Consider the following 8,911-nt stretch of genomic DNA (forward strand, 5'->3'; position numbering starts at 1 on the left):
GCGAAGTTAACAGATTGTGCAGATGGCTGCTTGCCGCTAAAGCACGGTGTCATGTTGTTTTCCTGATCCTTGTATGTTTATTTAATTTCATCCCTTAGGTCTGAGTGGATGACAATGAAACACATATGATCACAGACATCTAATAGTTAACCGCACATAGCACTCTACTCCACTCCACACTGTCCCACACTACTCCACTCCACACTATTCACTCCACTCCACACTATTCACTCCACTCCACACTATTCACTCCACTCCACACTATTCACTCCAATCCACACTATTCACTCCACACTATTCACTCCACTCCACACCATACTCCACTCCACACTATTCACTCCACACTATTCACTCCACACCATACTCCACTCCACACTATTCACTCCACACTATTCACTCCACACTATTCACTCCACACTATTCACTCCACACTATTCACTCCACACTATTCACTCCACTCCACACTATTCACTCCACACTATTCACTCCACACTATTCACTCCACACTATTCACTCCACTCCACACCACACTATTCACTCCAATCCACACTATTCACTCCACACTATTCACTCCACACTATTCACTCCACTCCACACCACACTATTCACTCCAATCCACACTATTCACTCCACACTATTCACTCGACTCCACACTATTCACTCGACTCCACACTATTCACTCGACTCCACACTATTCACTCCACACTATTCACTCCACTCCACACTGTCCCACTCTACTCCACACTGTCCCACTCTACTCCACACTATTCACTCCACACTATTCACTCCACACTATTCACCCCACTCCACCCACCCACCCTATTCCACCCACCCTACTCTATTCACTCCACCCACCCACCCTACTCTATTCACTCCACCCACCCACCCTACTCTATTCACTCCACCCACCCACCCTACTCTATTCACTCCACCCACCCACCCTACTCTATTCACTCCACCCACCCACCCTACTCTATTCACTCCACCCACCCACCCTACTCTATTCACTCCACCCACCCACCCTACTCTATTCACTTCCTCCACCCACCCTACTCTATTCACTTCACTCCACCCACCCTACTCTATTCACTCCACTCCACCCACCCTACTCTATTCACTCCACCCACCCTACTCTATTCACTCCACCCACCCTACTCTATTCACTCCACCCACCCTACTCTATTCACTCCACCCACCCTACTCCATTCACTCCACCCACCCTACTCCATTCACTCCACCCACCCTACTCCATTCACTCCACCCACCCTACTCCATTCACTCCACCCACCCTACTCCATTCACTCCACCCACCCTACTCCATTCACTCCACCCACCCTACTCCATTCACTCCACCCACCCTACTCCATTCACTCCACCCACCCTACTCCATTCACTCCATCCACCCCACTCCACTGGCCACTCCACTCTGTTTCACTCCACACTAGTTAAGCGGTTCTAACCCTTGAAAGCAAGGGGCCAGACAGTATAGTATCTAGCCCAGTCATGAGTAGGTCCAGGCTGGTCGAGGTACCAAGGAGAGGCCAGGACGACCCTGAGGCCTGCCTTGGTCACCCTGCGGACCTCACACAGGTAGCACCCTCCCTTCCACACCTCCACCACTGACAGAGAGCTGCAACACAGCTGAAACACAACCAATCTGTAGAACCCATGAATCAATCATGAAGAACACCCTCAGTCTAGAGACAGCCTCTGATGTTTTATCAAAATAGAAGGATCTAGGTAATATCCCAGTGAGAGGACCCGGCACAGAGGACCCGGCACAGGACCCGGCACAGGACCCGGCAAATCTAGTCAAATCATGTGTATTTAGACCTGGAATGTGTCTGGGTGTTTACATTAGGGTGATACAGGTAAGGACCATATGATCTGGGTGTTTACATTAGGGTGATACAGGTAAGGACCATATGATCTGGGTGTTGGTGATACAGGTAAGGACCATATGATCTGGGTGTTTACATTAGGGTGATACAGGTAAGGACCATATGATCTGGGTGTTTACATTAGGGTGATACAGGTAAGGACCATATGATCTGGGTGTTTACATTAGGGTGATACAGGTAAGGACCATATGATCTGGGTGTTTACATTAGGGTGATACAGGTAAGGACCATATGATCTGGGTGTTTACATTAGGGTGATACAGGTAAGGACCGTATGATCTGGGTGTTGGTGATACAGGTAAGGACCATATGATCTGGGTGTTGGTGATACAGGTAAGGACCATATGATCTGGGTGTTTACATTAGGGTGATACAGGTAAGGACCATATGATCTGGGTGTTTACATTAGGGTGATACAGGTAAGGACCATATGATCTGGGTGTTTACATTAGGGTGATACAGGTATAGGATCTGGGTGTTTACATATGATCTGGACCATATGTGTTTACATTAGGGTGATACAGGTAAGGACCATATGATCTGGGTGTTTACATTAGGGTGATACAGGTAAGGACCATATGATCTGGGTGTTTACATTAGGGTGATACAGGTAAGGATCATATGATCTGGGTGTTTACATTAGGGTGATACAGGTAAGGATCATATGATCTGGGTGTTTACATTAGGGTGATACAGGTAAGGATCATATGATCTGGGTGTTTACATTAGGGTGATACAGGTAAGATCATATGACCATATGATCTGGGTGTTTACATTAGGGTGATACAGGTAAGGACTGTATGATCTGGGTGTTTACATTAGGGTGATACAGGTAAGGACCATATGATCTGGGTGTTTACATTAGGGTGATACAGGTAAGGACTGTATGATCTGGGTGTTTACATTAGGGTGATACAGGTACGGACCGTATGATCTGGGTGTTTACATTAGGGTGATACAGGTACGGACCGTATGATCTGGGTGTTTACATTAGGGTGATACAGGTAAGGACTGTATGATCTGGGTGTTTACATTAGGGTGATACAGGTAAGGACCATATGATCTGGGTGTTGGTGATACAGGTAAGGACCATATGATCTGGGTGTTTACATTAGGGTGATACAGGTAAGGACCATATGATCTGGGTGTTTACATTAGGGTGATACAGGTAAGGATCATATGATCTGGGTGTTTACATTAGGGTGATACAGGTAAGGACCATATGATCTGGGTGTTTACATTAGGGTGATACAGGTAAGGACCATATGATCTGGGTGTTTACATTAGGGTGATACAGGTAAGGACTGTATGATCTGGGTGTTTACATTAGGGTGATACAGGTAAGGACCATATGATCTGGGTGTTTACATTAGGGTGATACAGGTAAGGACCATATGATCTGGGTGTTTACATTAGGGTGATACAGGTACGGACCATATGATCTGGGTGTTTACATTAGGGTGATACAGGTAAGGACCATATGATCTGGGTGTTGGTGATACAGGTAAGGACCATATGATCTGGGTGTTTACATTAGGGTGATACAGGTAAGGACCATATGATCTGGGTGTTGGTGATACAGGTAAGGACCATATGATCTGGGTGTTTACATTAGGGTGATACAGGTAAGGACCATATGATCTGGGTGTGTACATTAGGGTGATACAGGTAAGGACCATATGATCTGGGTGTTTACATTAGGGTGATACAGGTACGGACCATATGATCTGGGTGTTTACATTAGGGTGATACAGGTAAGGACCATATGACCTGGGTGTTTACATTAGGGTGATACAGGTAAGGATCATATGATCTGGGTGTTGGTGATACAGGTAAGGACCATATGATCTGGGTGTTTACATTAGGTGATACAGGTAAGGACCATATGATCTGGGTGTTTACATTAGGGTGATACAGGTAAGGACCATATGATCTGGGTGTTTACATTAGGGTGATACAGGTAAGGACCATATGATCTGGGTGTTTACATTAGGGTGATACAGGTAAGACCATATGATCTGGGTGTTTACATTAGGGTGATACAGGTAAGGACCATATGATCTGGGTGTTTACATTAGGGTGATACAGGTAAGGACCATATGATCTGGGTGTTTACATTAGGGTGATACAGGTAAGGACCATATGATCTGGGTGTTGGTGATACAGGTAAGGACCATATGATCTGGGTGTTTACATTAGGGTGATACAGGTAAGGACCATATGATCTGGGTGTTTACATTAGGGTGATACAGGTAAGGACCATATGATCTGGGTGTTGGTGATACAGGTAAGGACCATATGATCTGGGTGTTGGTGATACAGGTAAGGACCATATGATCTGGGTGTTTACATTAGGGTGATACAGGTAAGACCATATGATCTGGGTGTTTACATTAGGGTGATACAGGTAAGGACCATATGATCTGGGTGTTTACATTAGGGTGATACAGGTAAGGACCATATGATCTGGGTGTTTACATTAGGGTGATACAGGTAAGGACCATATGATCTGGGTGTTTACATTAGGGTGATACAGGTAAGGACCATATGATCTGGGTGTTTACATTAGGGTGATACAGGTAAGGACCGTATGATCTGGGTGTTTACATTAGGGTGATACAGGTAAGGACCATATGATCTGGGTGTTTACATTAGGGTGATACAGGTAAGGACTGTATGATCTGGGTGTTTACATTAGGGTGATACAGGTAAGGACCATATGATCTGGGTGTTTACATTAGGGTGATACAGGTAAGGACCATATGATCTGGGTGTTTACATTAGGGTGATACAGGTAAGGACCATATGATCTGGGTGTTGGTGATACAGGTAAGGACCATATGATCTGGGTGTTTACATTAGGGTGATACAGGTAAGGACCGTATGATCTGGGTGTTTACATTAGGGTGATACAGGTAAGGACCATATGATCTGGGTGTTTACATTAGGGTGATACAGGTAAGGACCATATGATCTGGGTGTTTACATTAGGGTGATACAGGTAAGGACTGTATGATCTGGGTGTTTACATTAGGGTGATACAGGTAAGGACCATATGATCTGAGTGTTTACATTAGGGTGATACAGGTAAGGACCGTATGATCTGGGTGTTTACATTAGGGTGATACAGGTAAGGACCATATGATCTGGGTGTTGGTGATACAGGTAAGGACCATATGATCTGGGTGTTTACATTAGGGTGATACAGGTAAGGACCATATGATCTGGGTGTTTACATTAGGGTGATACAGGTAAGGACCGTATGATCTGGGTGTTTACATTAGGGTGATACAGGTAAGGACCATATGATCTGGGTGTTGGTGATACAGGTAAGGACTGTATGATCTGGGTGTTTACATTAGGGTGATACAGGTAAGGACCATATGATCTGGATGTTTACATTAGGTGATACAGGTAAGGACCATATGATCTGGGTGTTTACATTAGGGTGATACAGGTAAGGACCATATGATCTGGGTGTTTACATTAGGGTGATACAGGTAAGGACCATATGATCTGGGTGTTGGTGATACAGGTAAGGACCATATGATCTGGGTGTTTACATTAGGGTGATACAGGTAAGGACCATATGATCTGGGTGTTGGTGATACAGGTAAGGACCATATGATCTGGGTGTTTACATTAGGGTGATACAGGTAAGGACCATATGATCTGGGTGTTTACATTAGGGTGATACAGGTAAGGACCATATGATCTGGGTGTTTTACATTAGGGTGATACAGGTAAGGACCATATGATCTGGGTGTTTACATTAGGGTGATACAGGTAAGGACCATATGATCTGGGTGTTTTACATTAGGGTGATACAGGTAAGGACCATATGATCTGGGTGTTGGTGATACAGGTAAGGACCATATGATCTGGGTGTTTACATTAGGGTGATACAGGTAAGGACCATATGATCTGGGTGTTTACATTAGGGTGATACAGGTAAGGACCATATGATCTGGGTGTTTACATTAGGGTGATACAGGTAAGGACCATATGATCTGGGTGTTTACATTAGGGTGATACAGGTAAGGACCATATGATCTGGGTGTTTACATTAGGGTGATACAGGTAAGGACCATATGATCTGGGTGTTTACATTAGGGTGATACAGGTACGGACCGTATGATCTGGGTGTTTACATTAGGGTGATACAGGTAAGGACCGTATGATCTGGGTGTTTACATTAGGGTGATACAGGTAAGGACCATATGATCTGGGTGTTTACATTAGGGTGATACAGGTAAGGACCGTATGATCTGGGTGTTTACATTAGGGTGATACAGGTAAGGACCATATGATCTGGGTGTTTACATTAGGGTGATACAGGTAAGGACCATATGATCTGGGTGTTTACATTAGGGTGATACAGGTAAGGACCGTATGATCTGGGTGTTTACATTAGGGTGATACAGGTAAGGACCATATGATCTGGGTGTTTACATTAGGGTGATACAGGTAAGGACCATATGATCTGGGTGTTTACATTAGGGTGATACAGGTAAGGACCATATGATCTGGGTGTTGGTGATACAGGTAAGGACCATATGATCTGGGTGTTGGTGATACAGGTAAGGACCATATGATCTGGGTGTTGGTGATACAGGTAAGGACCATATGATCTGGGTGTTGGTGATACAGGTAAGGACCATATGATCTGGGTGTTTACATTAGGGTGATACAGGTAAGGACCATATGATCTGGGTGTTTACATTAGGGTGATACAGGTAAGGACCATATGATCTGGGTGTTTACATTAGGGTGATACAGGTAAGGACCATATGATCTGGGTGTTTACATTAGGGTGATACAGGTAAGGACCATATGATCTGGGTGTTTACATTAGGGTGATACAGGTACGGACCATATGATCTGGGTGTTTACATTAGGGTGATACAGGTAAGGACCGTATGATCTGGGTGTTGGTGATACAGGTAAGGACCATATGATCTGGGTGTTTACATTAGGGTGATACAGGTAAGGACCATATGATCTGGGTGTTTACATTAGGGTGATACAGGTAAGGACTGTATGATCTGGGTGTTTACATTAGGGTGATACAGGTAAGGACCATATGATCTGGGTGTTTACATTAGGGTGATACAGGTAAGGACCGTATGATCTGGGTGTTTACATTAGGGTGATACAGGTAAGGACCATATGATCTGGGTGTTTACATTAGGGTGATACAGGTAAGGACCATATGATCTGGGTGTTTACATTAGGGTGATACAGGTAAGGACGATATGATCTGGGTGTTTACATTAGGGTGATACAGGTAAGGACCATATGATCTGGGTGTTTACATTAGGGTGATACAGGTAAGGACCATATGATCTGGGTGTTTACATTAGGGTGATACAGGTAAGGACCGTATGATCTGGGTGTTGGTGATACAGGTAAGGACCATATGATCTGGGTGTTTACATTAGGGTGATACAGGTAAGGACCATATGATCTGGGTGTTTACATTAGGGTGATACAGGTAAGGACCATATGATCTGGGTGTTTTACATTAGGGTGATACAGGTAAGGACCATATGATCTGGGTGTTTACATTAGGGTGATACAGGTAAGGACCATATGATCTGGGTGTTTTACATTAGGGTGATACAGGTAAGGACCATATGATCTGGGTGTTGGTGATACAGGTAAGGACCATATGATCTGGGTGTTTACATTAGGGTGATACAGGTAAGGACCATATGATCTGGGTGTTGGTGATACAGGTAAGGACCATATGATCTGGGTGTTTACATTAGGGTGATACAGGTAAGGACCATATGATCTAGGTGTTTACATTAGGGTGATACAGGTAAGGACCATATGATCTGGGTGTTTACATTAGGGTGATACAGGTAAGGACCATATGATCTGGGTGTTGGTGATACAGGTAAGGTCCATATGATCTGGGTGTTTACATTAGGGTGATACAGGTAAGGACCATATGATCTGGGTGTTTACATTAGGGTGATACAGGTAAGGACCATATGATCTGGGTGTTTACATTAGGGTGATACAGGTAAGGACCATATGATCTGGGTGTTTACATTAGGGTGATACAGGTAAGGACCATATGATCTGGGTGTTTACATTAGGGTGATACAGGTAAGGACCATATGATCTGGGTGTTTACATTAGGGTGATACAGGTAAGGACCGTATGATCTGGGTGTTTACATTAGGGTGATACAGGTAAGGACCATATGATCTGGGTGTTTACATTAGGGTGATACAGGTAAGGACCGTATGATCTGGGTGTTTACATTAGGGTGATACAGGTAAGGACGATATGATCTGGGTGTTTACATTAGGGTGATACAGGTAAGGACCATATGATCTGGGTGTTGGTGATACAGGTAAGGACCATATGATCTGGGTGTTTACATTAGGGTGATACAGGTAAGGACCATATGACCTGGGTGTTTACATTAGGGTGATACAGGTAAGGACCATATGATCTGGGTGTTTACATTAGGGTGATACAGGTAAGGACCATATGATCTGGGTGTTTACATTAGGGTGATACAGGTAAGGACCATATGACCTGGGTGTTTACATTAGGGTGATACAGGTAAGGACCGTATGATCTGGGTGTTTACATTAGGGTGATACAGGTAAGGACCATATGATCTGGGTGTTTACATTAGGGTGATACAGGTAAGGACCATATGATCTGGGTGTTTACATGATACTTACTTTTTCATGGTAGTCAAACACGTCCTGCCAGACTATGGCTGTCTTGTTGAGTCCCTTCGTAATGTTCACCATACTGGAAGATAAACACACAGACCTCTGTAGCATCCCCAACTTAAACCGAGCCAGTCCCACAGTCCCACAGTCCCAGAGCAGCCCACCACTATGTCAAATTTTCATTTCATTATCTTGGAAATAAATTGTGTCCATTTTTTAGGTGTATTTCTGCACCATACAGGTCTCCATTTTGGTCCTTTTTTGTCCACTAACTTTTCCATGTAGTAGGATTCCAGTTTTGTGTAGTCA

The 8,911-nt window shown here is 44.1% G+C and overlaps 2 long non-coding RNA genes across 3 annotated transcripts in view; one reads left to right on the top strand and one right to left on the bottom strand.

Annotated features, from left to right (window-relative positions):
• The window catches only part of LOC127925511 (uncharacterized), a 30,025-nt gene extending 21,114 nt beyond the window's left edge, over positions 1 to 8,911 (bottom strand). For both annotated transcript variants that reach the window (XR_008121128.1, XR_008121124.1), the window contains exons 1-2: positions 8,876 to 8,911; positions 8,609 to 8,681 (exon numbers count right to left, since the gene is read on the bottom strand). This is a non-coding gene — a long non-coding RNA (uncharacterized LOC127925511). The remainder of the gene's footprint in view (positions 1 to 8,608; positions 8,682 to 8,875) is intronic.
• On the top strand, positions 1,710 to 8,283 carry LOC127925512 (uncharacterized). Its single transcript, XR_008121134.1, has 3 exons — positions 1,710 to 2,199; positions 6,369 to 6,481; positions 6,845 to 8,283. It is a non-coding gene; the product is annotated as an uncharacterized LOC127925512 (long non-coding RNA).

Source organism: Oncorhynchus keta, unplaced genomic scaffold (genome assembly GCF_023373465.1).
Source record: "Oncorhynchus keta strain PuntledgeMale-10-30-2019 unplaced genomic scaffold, Oket_V2 Un_contig_5687_pilon_pilon, whole genome shotgun sequence".
NCBI classification, from domain to species: Eukaryota; Metazoa; Chordata; class Actinopteri; order Salmoniformes; family Salmonidae; genus Oncorhynchus; species Oncorhynchus keta.